Here is a 15325-nt window from a genome sequence, read left to right on the forward strand (position 1 = left end):
GGGGGAAAAGAGTAAATGCTGCGAGGCACCTCTGGTGACCACTTTTCTCTGTTAAGTTAAAAGGATTGGGTGTTCAAGTTCAACATGAACTATCCCTCATAGACCTCAAAACACATAAGATTGTGGGTACTACCAATCAAAATCAGTGAGTTTGTCCAACTATACTCTAGTACATATAGAGAAAAGACATTTTCGACTTAATTCCAGCAAAAGTGATAAACTTCATTCTTTGTTTATACAGATGAAAGAAGTCTATAAAGATTTGGAAGGCTACAAAGATATAGAAATTTTGGAAATAAGGTAAGCTTCTTCTTGCAGGATGCAATTTTTTGTTTGATGTGTTGGAGAAAAAACTGGGCATTCATCATCAACCCCAATATGGGTCCTTCAACCAAAGCCACAAATGAAGATCTATGTAGAAGTCACTTAAAGGGGTTGTCCACTACTTATTATCCCCTCCCCAATGTATCCCCCTGGGGCCCATAAGTGTCTTTGTAATTACCTTCTGTTGCAGGTTCTGCCTGTGAGCAGCACTATCACTGGCCGCTCACAGGCATCACGTGACCCCCCTGCTGCAGCCGGCTCTGACATCCGCTGATATCACGACAAGTCCAGGCTGCAGCCGAGGGTCCCTCTCCTGCGTTCCACCTGTGGCTGCTGGGTTGTGGGCGGGGTTATTCATTGCATCACACCCAGCATCCACCATGCGCTCTCCCTCTCCCCATTCTTTGGGAAAGAGCGTGGTGGATGCTGGGTGTGACATAAGGAATAACCCCACCCACAACCCAGCAGCCACCGCGGGGACCCCAGTGCTGAGTCATGCCTCACTTGTCATGACGTCAGCGCAGGGTCACGTGATGCCTGTGAGTGGCCACCGATAGCGCCGCTCACAGGTAGAATCTGCAGCAGAAGGTAATTACAAAGACACTTATGGGCCCCGGGGGGATACATTGGGGGCACAATGAAAAGTTGTGGCCAACTTCTTTAAGAAAGTCAACAGCTATTAACTCTTATCATTCTGGCATTTTATTAATTGTAACGGGACTGGGAGGCGGAACCTCTGAGCAACTTATACGAGGGGGTGGTCCTTGTAAGGAAGCGGGTGGCGACCAGGGAAGACAGGCAGGCAGTCACAGCAGGTGACCGGGACAGTCTCTGGGTAAACTGGCAGGAGGTCACGGCAAGTGACCGGGACAGTCTCTGGGTAAACGGGCAGGAGGTCACAGCAAGTGACCGGGACAGTCTCTGGGTAAATGGGCAGGAGGTCACGGCAAGTGACCGGGGCAGTCTCTGGGTAAACGGGCAGGAGGTCACAGCAAGTGACCGGGACAGTCTCTGGGTAAACGGGCAGAAGGTCACAGCAAGTGACCGGGACAGTCTCTGGGTAAACGGGCAGGTACGACCTGTGAAGGCTGAGCCTCCAGGTAGGCTAGCAGGCAGATGGCAGATGAGTGCTCCCAGGTGAGCAGGCGAGAGTCTCAGGATAAGCAGGTGGTCACAGCATGTGACGGCGGAGCCTCCAGGTAGGCTAACAGGCAGGTAGCAGATGAGCGCTCCCAGGTGAGCGGGCAAGAGTCTCTGGACTGGCAGGTGGTCACGGCACGTGACGGCGGAGCCTCCAGGTAGGCTAACAGGCAGGTAGCAGATGAGCGCTCCCAGGTGAGCGGGCAAGAGTCTCTGGACTGGCAGGTGGTCACAGAACGTGACGGCGGAGCCTCCAGGTAGGCTAACAGACAGGTAACAGATGAGTGCTCCCAGTAGAGCAGGCAAGAGTCTCTGGACTGGCAGGTGGTCACAGCACGTGACGGCGGAGCCTCCAGGTAGGCTAGCAGACAGGTAGCAGGTGAGCGCTCCCAGGTGAGCGGGCAAGCTGGTCCATAGACAGACTGACAGGTGGCGGAAGGCAGACCGTCGGACCTCAGGCTAGCAAGCAGGAATGCGGATGACAGGCAGGAATCAGGCAGCAAACTGGCAGGCAACTGGCAGGTAACAGGCAGGTAACAGGCAGGTAACAGGCAACGGGACCTGAGGGCTGAAGCAGAGTAGTGAACAGTGCAACAACATTGCTCGGGCACCTCCATTTTGGAGGAGGTGCCTTATATATGGAGGGATCCTCCGGCCATTGGCCGGGGACTTCTTAGGGCGACGCGCACGGCCCCTTTAAGAGAGGGGGAGCGCGCGCGTGTGTGCCCTAAGCACAGTGACCGGGGGAGAGCGGGCGCTGCAGGCAGAGCGGGAGGAAGCCGCAGGGCACGGAGCAGAGAGGTGAGGGGAACAGCGTCCCTGCCTAGCAGGAGGCAGGGACGCCGACGCTACATTAATAAATTCTACTGCTCCACCAATTTTGTGCCACCAAATAAGAGTTTTACTTACAACGTACAGTGATGTGAAAAAGTGTTTTCCCCGTTCCTGATTTCTTATTCTTTTGCATTTTTGACGCGCCGCCTGGGCCGTGGGGTACTCGGTACCAGGCCGGTCGGTGCAGGGGATGTCACAGTCGCAGTGACCTGGTCCGTGACCCAGGGCGTTCAATTAAAGGGGTTATTTACAGGGGATTTATAGTTTTTATATAAAGTTCGTGATGCCACCTGTGGTATGCGGCAAAAGGGAGCCGCCGCTGTGGAGCAGGTCCTCTGGAGCTGATGTTAGTGCAGAAGAGTTGGTTTAGCTCTCCACAGGTAGAGCTTAGCTCCAGGGCGTTGCAGGAATGTTATAGATGAAGTAGGTGTGTAGAGTGGTGCAGGGGATGATGGGGCAGTAATAATTCGCAGAGACAGTGGGGTGCAGTCTTCAGGGTTTTACTCACAATTTTTAGACTCCAAGTTACCAGGGCCAGGGTAACTTCCCACGTCGTCATGTGTCTACTCAGGGAAGGGTTCAGCAAACCCTCATGCAATTCCACCTTACTTAGCGGGACGCCGTTCTGTGTGTTCCTTCTGGCCATCTCCCTGCACCTCACACCCAATGTCCCAAGCCAGTGACCGCGGACCTTGTCGGGCGACGTCTTCTCTGTCCCCTGGGTCCTCTATGGCCACCTTTTAGGAGATTTAGATGTGGCTTTTGGCTGCAGCACCTGAAATGCTGCACCCTTCGGTTATCTAGTTGAGACTTGAAGAACTCTGCTAGTTTAGGGGCGGGTCCCCTCTCTGCGACCTGATCCTTCCACTCCTGGTGGGTTCGGGTGCACGGGTGGCATCCGCACTGCCCGTGCCCCTGGGATCCTTTCTGTCTTACTGGAGCCTTTCTTCTCACTCCTCTCCTCTCTTCAGTCTGTCCTGGGCCTCTCTCACTAGGCCCTCCTCCTGAGCAGAGCTCCTGCTGAGCTCCTGCTCCACACACTCTCCTCCTCTGACTGAAGTGAATTCCCAAGATGGCTTCTCCTTTTTATATACTCCTTTCAAGTTCTCCCCTGAACTTCTTCCTCCACCCACACCCACTACATGGTTCCCCCTCTCTTCGTTCCCCCCACTCCAGCCAGGGACAGGGCTCAGCAGAGGAGCAGCGCATCTTTCCCCTCCTGATGGTAGTGTAGTGTTGGATGCAGGTGTTTGGGTCCCGGGCAGTACTCCTTCCTTACCTGAGAGTGGGATACCACATCTCTGGGTGAGATGCAGTACCTCTGTGGCAACTGAACCTGCAGGGGTGCCACATTTTTGTCACACTTAAATGTTTCAAATCACAAAACAAACTTAAATATTAGACAAAGATAACAAAAGTAAACACAAAATGCAGTTTTTAAATGAAGGTCTTTATTATTAAGGGAAAAATAAATCCAAACCTACAGGACCATGTGTGAAAAAGTGACTGCCCCCCCTCCTTAAAACATAAATTAACAGTGGTTTATCACATCTTTGGGAAACTGAGTACAATTTCCCTATCCACACACAGACCTCATTACTGCCACACCTGATCTCAATCAACAAATCAGTTAAACAGGACCTGCCAGACAAAGTGAAGTAGACCAAAAGATCCTCAAAAGCTGAACTGATCCATTTGGTGTGATCCAAAGAGATTCTGGAACAAATGAGAAGCAAAATAATTGAGATCTATCAGTCTGGTAAAGGTTATAAAGCCATTTCTATAGCTCTGGGACTCCAGAGAACAACAGTGAGAGCTATTATCCACAAATGGCAAAAACATAGAACAGTGGTGAACCTTCCCAGGAGAGGTCGGCTGACCATAATTGCCCCAAGGGCACACTGATGACTCATCCAAGAGGTCACAAAACACTCTACAACAACATGCAAAGAACTGCAGGCCTCACTTGCCTCAGTTAAGGTCAGTGTTCATGACTAGTGATGAGTGAGCATGTTCGCTACTGCTCGGTGCTCACCAGAGCATCTCACTGCTCGAGATGCTCGGCGCTCGCCGACTATTTCCGGGGTTGCTCGGCGGGAGCTCGGGTCTCCTCCCTGCATGTTTGGCGCTCTTTAGAGAGCCCATGAACATGCAGGGATTACCTGCCACTCACTGTAATGCCGCAGCCATGTTGGTTGTGGCATTGCAGTGATTGACTGGCCGCACAGCATCATCAGGTGTATATCAGACCTGGCATCGCCATGCTCGTCACAGTCACTCCAGAATCAGACAGGGTAGGGAGAGGTGCTGATGAGCTAGGGAGAGATTTGCTTGTTTCTAGTTATTGTAGGTGTACCAAACTATATTAGAGACAGATATCCATCTCAACAAACAGTCCTTCCAAGGACTAATCCATCTGCAGAGATATCAGTCAGGCAGTGTATGTAGGCAGGCAGGCAGTGTATATAGCAGACTGCAGTGCATATAGCACAAGAGGCTCCATTCCATTTTTGTCTGCTGCTGCTGTTAGATATTGCTAGAAATAGGCCCAGGTTTCAGGGGCCAGAAATAATTTTTTTTTGGATCTTAATCCTCATTATTTAATAAAAAGCAATCCAGAGAACACAGTTTTTCTGCTCCATTTGCTTGTTGGCACTGCAGAATACAGCCTGGTCCTTTTCATATTACAAATCCAGCTATTTAAAACTATGGTTTGTCGGTCACACAGATCACATAAAATTGCGCTGAAAATTCTGCCATTTCTGGCCACCATTAAAAAAAATTTCAGTGTGTCAGTGAAGCAATTGACACAAGTTTGCTGTTCAAAATAGTTACCTACAGGCCAGGTATGTAAAACTGTGTTTCCTCCGTCACAAGGATCACATATACGTTTTCAGAAAATACTGCTATTTCTAGCCTCCATTAAATTTTTTTTCAGTGTGTCAGCAAAGTTTTTGACACCGGTTTGCTGTTCAAAATAGTTACCTACAGGCCAGGTATTTAAAACTGTGTTTTCTCTGTGACATGGATCACATATAAGTTCGCTCCAAATTCAGTCATTTGTAGTGAGTGTAGAAGATAGTCTCCTCCATTTAAAATGGACAAGGCACGTGGCAAGGGACGGGGAACTGGACGTGGTGGTGATGATGGTGCATGCAGAGGCCGAGGCCATGGGCAAGCTGAAATTCTGCCACAATAAACACCCACATCTTCTCGCTCGACCTTCCTGTCCCAATTAATAGGGGACCGCAGAACACCACTATTGAACACAGAGCAGTGTGAAAAGGTTATCGGTTGGATAGCAGATAATGCCACCTCCTTGTCTTCCACACGGTCAAGTCTCAGTAGCCGTGAGTCTGGACTGCATATTCCTCAACCTGAACCTCCTTCCTCCCACCATGCCGAGTGCCCAGAGACAACTGATCCCACATTTGGACACTCCGAAGAGCTGTTCACTTTTCCATTTACAGATTCGGGCCTCTCGACCGGTCCACTAGAAGCAGGGCAAGAGGAGATCGCATGTAGCGATGCCCAAATATTTGAGCAGCCACAAACACATGAAGGCGACGGTGGGAAAGTGCCACAAGAGGTGGACGTTGATGAGACACAATTTCCAGAAAGTCAGAAGAAGGATCAGAGTGCGGAAGTGGAAAACGAGGTGGTGGATGATATAGTAACTGGCCCAAACTGGCAGGAGGACATATAGAGCGAGGACAGCAGCACACAGGGGGAGGGAGGCAGAGAAAACCAACAGGCAGGAAGAAGCAGTGTGGTGGCCACAGAAGGAAGGCAGGCAACCGCTCCCCATAACACCAACACAAAGGAAGTTGCCAGTACAACTGTTAGGTCTTCCCGAGTCTGGTTGTTTTTGAAAGACTCTGCTGATAACCCCAAAAAGGCCATTTGCACCACCTGCCAGGCCAGCATCAGCAGGGGTGGCAAAATGACCAGCCTGACCACCACCAGCATGATCAGGCACATGGCAGCAAAGGACCCGACTTTGTTTGCCGAACCCCAGGGTCCAGGATCAGTGCCTGCAGGTGGCACCACTGCTTCTTCCGCTGTTGTGCATGCAAGCCAATCCCCTGTCCATGGTGCATGCGAAGATGCCTCCTGCCTTGCACCTGTCATTGCTCACTCTCAAGTAGCAGCATCAGAAATCATGTCCACATCCTTGTCCCAGTGCAGCGTTCAGTTGTCCATACCCCGGTCCTTGGAACGCAAGCGCAAATATGCAGCCAAAGCCCCACAGGCCACAATACTAAATTGACACATTTCACGACTGCTTGTGCTCGAAATGTTGCCTTTTAGGCTCGTGGAGACGGAATCATTCTGCAACCTGATGGCGGCGGCCGTTCCTACGTACTCGGTCCCCAGCCACCACTATTTCTCCTGGTGTGCCGTCCCCGCATTACACAAGCACGTGTCCCTAAACATTAGCAATGCCCTTAACAACGCAGTTACTGGGAAAGTCCACCTAAACACGGACACGTGGACAAGTGCTTGTGGGCAGGGATGGTACATCTCCCTGACGGCACACTGGGTTAACATAGTGAAAGCCGGGACCCAGTCAGACCTTGGGACGGAACACATCCTCCCAACGCCAAGAATTGCGGGCCCTAGGTCAATCAGGGTTGCCCCCACAGTCTACAGCTCCTGCACCTTATCCTCCTCAGCCTCCTCCTCCATTTCAGCCTCCATTTCAAAATGACCACATCAGTTACAAGCTGGAAACACTACAGCCCTGCCTTGGCCAAGCGGCAACAGGCTGTGCTGAAGCCAATATGTTTAGGTGACAAACCGCGCAATGCTGAAGTGTTGTGGACAGCTCTGAAAGAGCAGGCAGATCTGAGGCTCACACCGCTGAACCTACAGCCAGGCATGGTCATGTGGCGAGGCGACTTGAGCTTACGCTCGTGGTTCAGCGGTTTCTCAAATCCTACCCAGAGCTGCCGGATCTGCTTGTTAAAATACGCCGCCTGTGTGCCCATTTTAGAAAGTCAGTTACAGCTTCCGCCGCCCTTGGCATGTTTCAGCAGCGTTTGAAGCTTCTTGCTCACAGACTGGTATGTGATGTTCCCACACGTTGGAACTCTACACTGCAGATGTTGGGAAGTATCTGTGAGCAGAGGGCAGTTGTTGAGTACCAGCATGAACAAGGCCATCGGTATTCATTTCAGACTCCACAGATAAGACCTCACGAGTTGACATGGATGTCAGACATATGTACCATCCTCCAAAACTTGAGGACTCCACCAAGATGGTGAGCGGCGATGACGCCATAATTAGCATTACCATCCCGCTTCTCTGTCTTCTGCTCACAATCAAAGAGGATGCATTGCAGTCAGAGCACGATGTGATGGAGCAAGGAACCATACAGGGTGTTCACACACAGCCCAGCCTCATCTCATCCCAACGTGGATTGGGTGGCAATGAGAAAGAAGAGTAGGAGGAAGAACAGGAGCTAGTTTCATGCACTGTAGACGGCACTACCTGCACAACTGTCACATCGTCTGTTCAGCGTGGATGGCCAGAGGACAGAGAGGAGGAGGAGGAGAGCATGGTCAGTCATCCTCTTGGTGAGGACACAGAAGTCTTGCCTGTTAACAGTCTGGAACACATGGCTGAGTTATGTTACATTGCCTTTCCCATGACCCTCGCGTTCTCAAAATTTTGGGTGAGAGTCATTACTGGTTGGTGACACTTCTAGACCCACGCTACAAGGAGAACTTTATATCTCTTATTCCTGAGGTGGACAGGTCTACAAAAATGGGGCAGTACCAGAAGGCCCTTGTTGCGGAACTATTAAAATAATTCCAGTCTGAAAACGCTGGCGGCAGAGAGCACACTTTGTTGGACAACCAAGGAATACAGACAAGAGAGACGCAAATGCAATCCAGCAGAGGCAGGGGAACACTGTCAAATTTCTGGGACAGTTTTCTCAGACCCTCCCATCGCACAGGCCCTGAGGTGCGGGGTACTCTCACAAGGAGTGCAAAGTTTGGGAAGATGCTGAGAGAGTACCTTGCCGACAGTACCAACGTCCTCCGTGATTCCTCTGTGCCTTATAATTATTGGGTATCCGGCATGGAGTGAACTGGCTCTCTATGCCTTGGAGGTCCTTGGCTGCCCTGCCACCAGCGTTTTATCAGAGAGGGTTTTTAGTGCCGCTGGTGGAATTATAACTGATAAGGGCAACTGCCTGTCAACTGAAAAGGCTGACAGGCTGACCCTTATAAAAATGAACAAGGGCTGGTTTGGGCCAAACTTCTCAACACCACCGAATGATAGCAGTGTAGCATAAACTCAAATCCATTTGTCTTTTTTTGGGAGGTGTATTCCCATGCACCTCTTCACACCCACACATTGGTGTACGCTTCCTTATTTTGTCTATTGGCTCTTGTCCTCCTCCTTCTCCTCATCCTCATCCTCCACCACCATGTTATCAGGGTGACCGTGGTCCATAATGCAACACCCACATAATTTTTTTAAAGGGTGTTTATTATACCTATAAAAAAAAATGTATACAGTATGTTCATGTATACCAACCAGGGGTAAATGTTTGTCAGCCAATATACACTTAGTGCATGGGCATTACAAGTATAGCAGACCCGCTCCTTTCTAATGGGAACATTTTTTATGAGGCCCTCTAAGTCTCTTCCAAGGGGCATTGAAGTGCCTCCCAATTATTATCAGCCCTTGCATTCACTGCATAGGCCAACACTATGGGAGACCCTCTCCTTTCTAATGGGAATTTGTCATTACTGTGGCCCTGCTCTATGTGTCTTTAAATTGTTAGTGGGGTTTGTCCTAAATTTGTTCAGCCGTTGGACTCACTGCATACCCTATAACTGTATAGCAGACCCTCTCCTTTCTAATGGACACATGTCGCACTTGTTACTGTGGCCCTGCTCTTTGTGTCTTTAAATTGTTAGTGGGGTTTTTCCTAAATTTGGTCAGCCGTTGGACTCACTGAATACCCTATAACTGTATAAAAGACCCTTTCCTTTCTAATGGGAACATGTCGTATTTGTTACTGTGGTCCTGCTCTATGTGTCTTTAAATTGTTAGTGGAGTTTTTCCCAAATTTTGGCAGCCCTTGCAATCACAGCATGGGCATTACAACTTTAATAGACCCACTCCTTTATAATGGGAACATTTTTTTAACTGAGACCCTTCTCTATGTCTCTTCAAAGGGGTATTAGGTTGCGTCCGAATTTTTGGCAGCCCTTGCAGTCACTGCATACGCAATAACAGTATAGGAGACCCACTCATTAATAATGGGAACAACAAAGCATAGTCGACTGATGGCTCCCTAACAATAGCGAGGGCCGACTGCTGGCCTTTTAAGAATAGTAAGGTCCGCCTGATGGCCCTATAAAAATAGGCTTTGTGACTTTCAGAGTCTCTCCATCATAAATGAAACAGGATGTGTCTGATGATGTGTCACACACCACATTGCCAGATAAGGTTGTAAAATGTTAAAATGACTTTTCCCGGTGAATGCATTTGTCTTAAAAAATAATGTAAAAAAAAAAAAACCAGTAGGATCTTTCTTTAGTATAAAAAACAGAGTTGCCAATGTAACCTCAATGTAATCACATTGTTCAGCTCCTGCACCTCCTCCTCCATCTCCGAAATGACCACATCAGTCACAAGCTGAAAGCACTGCAGCACTGCCTTGGCCAAGCGGCAACAGGCTGTGCTAAAGATAACATGCTTAATGCTTTGATGACAAACTGCCCAGCGCGTAGAGTTGTTGAAAGCAGTAACACAGCAGCCTGATCTGTGTCTCTCACCTCTGAACATCCAGCCAGGCATGGTCGTGTGTGACAATGGGCGGATCCTGGTGACGGAGAAATGACAGCCGAAGTAGATACGGTTTCCCTCTATGCCAGTCCTTTCAATGAGCTAAAGAATATAGCTGTGATGAAATACAACTTCCACTGAGAAGCTGTCTCAGATTGATAACATTGTGCCCACCAGAAGATTTGATTCTGGGGGCTCACTTTTCTCCCCTGCTCAAGAGCCCCATTGCAGCTACAAAGTTAGCGCTATCATGAACTCTCCTGATGTAGAAGCCAGGACACACAAGAGAATTCTCTGGTGGGACCGTCCAACCCTGCCGAGAAGCAGCCATGGCTAAGAAAAGTGTGGGGGAAGGTCCCCAGACACTCTATGGCTGCTTTTTTAATGTGGATCGGACGTGTTTATGCATGTTATTTCTCAAACCGCATTGTAGATCAGGCCATTGCCCAACTCTGTAGTCATGAAATTAAATGCGCAAAGAAAGATGTTTGTGTCAAAGCATTACCGACAAGTGCGAGTTGATGTTGGACTGGCTGCCATTGCTTCTGCAACAAGCTGCATTAGAGGACTTCCTGGGAGAAATGACACCCAGAGTAGATACGGTTTCCCTCTATGCCAGTACTTTCACCGTGCTAAAGAATATGGCGGAGGTGAAATACAACTCTCAGCAAAAAAAGCTGTGGACTGGCTCTGTATCATCCCTGGCCAAATTCACTTGACCACATGTTTGTGCTTAGGCAGTCCTTCCCAATAAGTGAACTGGGGAGGGCATGGGTAATGTTGTGGGACCTGTGCTTGTGGAAGGCAGAGACGATACCGGGAGAAACAGTGGCAGCTGGGGACCGAGCATGGACACTCGGCCGCCGCCGGCATGAGGTTATGAAAAGCTTCCGCCTCCACGAGCCTAAAAGGCCACATTTCAAGTGAAAGCAGCTTTAGAGGACTTCCTGGGAGAAATGACAGCTGGTAGATATGGTTTCCCAAGTCCTTTCACCAGGCTAAAGAATATGGCTGTGGTGAAATACAACTCAGCAACAAAAGCTGTGGACTGGCTCTGTACCGTCCCTGGCCACATTCACTTGACCACATGTTTGTGGTTAGGTGGTCCTTCTCAGTAAGTGCACTGGGGAGGGCACTGGTAATTTTGTGGTACCCGTGCTTGTGAAAGGCGGAGACGATACCGGGAGAAATAGTGGCGGCTGGGGACGAGTATGGACCCCCGGCTGCCGCCAGCATGAGGTTTTGAAAAGCTTCTGCCTCCATGAGCCTAAAAGGCTACATTTCAAGTGCAAGCAGCTGTCAAAAATTTGGCAGTACAGTATTGCAGCCTGTGGGTGGGTGGGTAGCTGGCTGCATACTTGCGCTTGCATTGCAAGGAATGGGGAAGGGACAATTGAACGCTGCACTGGGACAAGGACATGGACGGTGATTGTTTCAAGTCTGCAATAACAGGTGAATGGAGGGAGGCATCTTCGCATGCGCCAAGGATCACTTATGATGGGAACACTTTTAGGCAGTGACCTGGGAGTCAGAGATGCTTTCAAAGGTCTTCCCCATGCTATTCCCATATCTTTTCAGCACTGTATGCATGTGTCTGATGATGTGTCACACACCACATGGCCAGATAAGATTGTAAAATGTTAAAATTAAGTTTCCCAGTGAATGCATTTGTCTTAGTTGAAAGCAATGCAAAAGTGCAAAAACGCATGAAAAACGCTACGTGTGAACATAGCCCAATGTGGGGAGGAGTATTTTTGTTTTTGGTTATTTATTTTGCCTTATATACAAGTTATTTACCCTGGAAAGGATGCTCCTTAACATATTTCCCTGGAAAATACATTTTGGATTTGTTTTTGTATGTTTTATTGTGAGTCCATAAAAGTGGCGTAATACTCTGACAACATTGATGACAGCAGTGACCTGGGAGTCAGAAATGCTTCCAGGGGTCTTCCCCATGCTGTTCCCATTCCATTTGAGCACTGTTCCCATCGATTTGGGCAATTTTTAGGCCCTCTGCAGACCGCCGGGGTGAGCCGCCTGAAAAATGCTCGAGTTTCCCATAGACTTACATTGGGCTCGTTGCTCGGGTCGAGCACCCGAGTATTCCAATTTGCTCGACCCGAGCAATGAGTACCCAAGCATTTTCGTGCTCACTCATCATTATTCATGACTCCACCATAAGAAAGAGACTGGGCAAAAATGGCATGCATTGCAGAATTCCAAGACGAAAACCATTGCTGAGTAAAAAGAACATAAAGGCTCGTTTCAGTTGTGCATGAAAACATCTTGATGATTGTCAAGACTTTTGGGAGAATACTCTGTGGACTGACGAGACAAAAGTTGAACTTTTTGGAAGGTTTATCTCTCATTTCATCTGGCATAGAAGTAACACAGCATTTCAGAAAAGGAACATCATGACAGCAGTAAAATATGGCAGTGGTTGTGTGATGGTCGGGGGCGTTTTTGGTCTTTCAGGACCTGGAAGACTAACTGTGGTAAATGGAACCATGAATTCTACTGTCTACCAAAAATTCTGAAGGAGAATGTCCCACCATCTGTTTGTGACCCCAAGCTTAAACACACTTGGGTTATGCAGCAGGACAATGATCAAAAACACACCAGCAAGTCAACCTCTGAATGGCTTAAGAAAAACAAAATTAAGACTTTGGAGTGGCCTAGTCAAAGTCCTGACCTTAATCCAATTGATATGCTGTGGCATGACCTTAAAAAGACGGTTCATGCTCAGAAACCCTCCAATGTGGCTGAATTACAATTTTGCAAAGATGAGTGGCCAAAATTGTAAAAGACTCATTGCCATTTATTGCTGATGCATGATTGCAGTTGTTGCTGCTAAGGGTGGCCCAAACAGTTATTAGGTTTAGGAGGCAATCACTTTTTCATACACAGCCCTGCAGGTTTGAATTTATTTTTCCCTTAATAATAAAGACCTTCATTTAAAAACTGAATTTTGTTTTTACTTGTTTTGTCTTTGTCTAATATTTGAATTTGTTTTGTGATCTGAAACATTTAAATGTGACATTGTTTTTTTTAATTTTAAGCTGCTCTCACCACTTTTCAAAAGTGGGTGCGGTTAGCTTTGAAAATTAATAGTAACCAGATTTATTGTGACATTTAAAAAAAATGCAAAACTAAATCGCAAACTCACTCCAGTAGGGTGTAAATGCCAAATTTATCACGCACCATGCGAAACTTTGAAATATGGCACACAAAAAATGGATACACAGTCACAATATAAAGTGATTTTAAAACATCCCTTCATAATAACTTAAATAAAAGTGCAAAAGTTAAAAGTCTAGTATCACCAAATGCATGTTATACGAGGGTCAGTCAATAAGTAATGCCTCCCATTTTTTTTCTTCTTTTAATTGGCAAGAAATTCAAATGCAATTACATAGGCTGAAAACCACAACATTAACGATTAATTTGTCACTTTTCAATATAATCTCCATCCATTTTCACAGTCTTGGTCCACCGTTTAACAAGGGCATGTATTCCAGCATGGTAAAAAGCATTCTTGGGACCCACCGTGCACAAACTTTTCTGTATCCCAGTTGTCCAATAATTTTCATCACACTGCCTTTACTGAGGCAGATAATGCCACACAATTCATCTGCAGTCACCCGGCGGTCACCACGAATGATGTCATCGACTCGCTGAATGTTGCTTGGAGTCACTGCGGTTACTGGCCTGCCACTCTGCATTTTGTCAGCCAACGGTGATGACCCTTCAGCTGTGTTACAGCGACGAACCCATCGTCTAACAGTACTGACATCCACTGTTGCATCATCGTACACATTTTTCAGTCTCTCATGAATTCGAATGGGCGTTTCACCTTCTGCATGCAAGAATTCAATCACAGAACGTTGTCTAATATGAACATTGATGTCAGCCATTTTGCAAATGGAGACAGTCCTGCCACCTGTTGGTGCAGGAAGTTGCAACTGCTGTGGATTGGAGAAGAAGGTTTGAGGAATTGTGCCAAATTCGAATATTTAACATAACTACCTTATTTAAGGAGAAAAAAAAGAGGAGGCATTAGTTATTGACTGACCCTCGTATGATGCAGATCCCATAGCCATGGATCACTGATCTGGTCCTTTGCCGGATGTAAATTGCCAATATACGTCAATCCCTGATGCCAAGTTTTAATTCAAGTATTACATTTATTAGATCTATAGCTTCTCCACCCTCGTCGCTGTCTGGACTTTTGGGTGGACAACAGAGAATGACTTTGTGTTTACAAGTTTTCCATTACGTTGGCAGGAGTGGGAGCATCATAGTGGACCACAGAGTGATTGTGGAAATTCTGTACAAAGAAGATGTCAACGTAACAGACCAATATGAGGAGATCTTAGAGCAAATAAAGTATACAGTGGAGGCTGTAAAGACTGATAACTGCACAAACACAGGTGAGTGCATCAAATTTATCATCTCCAGTGTTTACATTTTCTTGAATACTTGGGTCAAACATCTAATGAGGTTCTCCACCTAAATTAATATTCGGAAAATCAGATTTCTACTGCAGCTTGGGAGCTTGAATGAGCTCTGCTTTCCTTACGACAGGACCCAACCTTTTCCTACTTACTGTCTGTGCTTATTCCCGCAGATATTATATGTTATGATCCAAATTTCGGAACTGTCTTAAAGGAGGAAATTCCAAATACCGGTAGGAAAAAAAGATATGACTATTGTTTTGAACTCTTTTCAGCATTTTGCGTACTTTAAACTTTTTTTTTTACTGTTGTTACTTTTCTCCACAGACTTTTGTAAAGAGAAAATTCCTCCGGAGTTCCAAGATTTTTACACGCAAATCATCACTTTTGATGGTCTGACCTGCATTTCTCACTGCGATCCGTCATCCCGCAATTACCATAACTGTAATGGCGGTCGATGTGTGATACAAAAGGGGGCTGATCTACAGTGCTAGTAAGTGTGCCGCTAACCTTATAGACTTGGCGCAGCACATTATGAATTTATGATTCATCTTTGATAAAAGTGAGAACTTTTAAGAAGATCAATGTTCACAAAGAAGTTCTTAGAATCCTTCTTTAGGGGAAAGGAACACTAAACCTAGACATGAATGGGTAAATTAACCAAGCGATATGGTTGTCCTCAGTGTTTTCAGATCTGCGGCATTTTCTGTATGCTTCAGAAACTGTCAGTTTTATAGAAGTCCTGCGGAAAATATACGAGTTTG

The 15325-nt window shown here is 47.2% G+C and overlaps 1 long non-coding RNA gene across 1 annotated transcript; it reads left to right on the forward strand.

Annotated features, from left to right (window-relative positions):
- Nucleotides 1-239: 239 nt before the first annotated feature.
- LOC141167068 (uncharacterized) lies at nt 240-15044 on the forward strand. Its single transcript, XR_012251384.1, has 4 exons — nt 240-300; nt 14392-14537; nt 14735-14794; nt 14889-15044. It is a non-coding gene; the product is annotated as an uncharacterized lncRNA (long non-coding RNA).
- Nucleotides 15045-15325: the final 281 nt, after the last annotated feature.

Source organism: Phyllobates terribilis, unplaced genomic scaffold (genome assembly GCF_046119375.1).
Source record: "Phyllobates terribilis strain yellow unplaced genomic scaffold, ASM4611937v1 Scaffold_11__3_contigs__length_659146591, whole genome shotgun sequence".
In the NCBI taxonomy this organism is placed as follows: Eukaryota; Metazoa; Chordata; class Amphibia; order Anura; family Dendrobatidae; genus Phyllobates; species Phyllobates terribilis.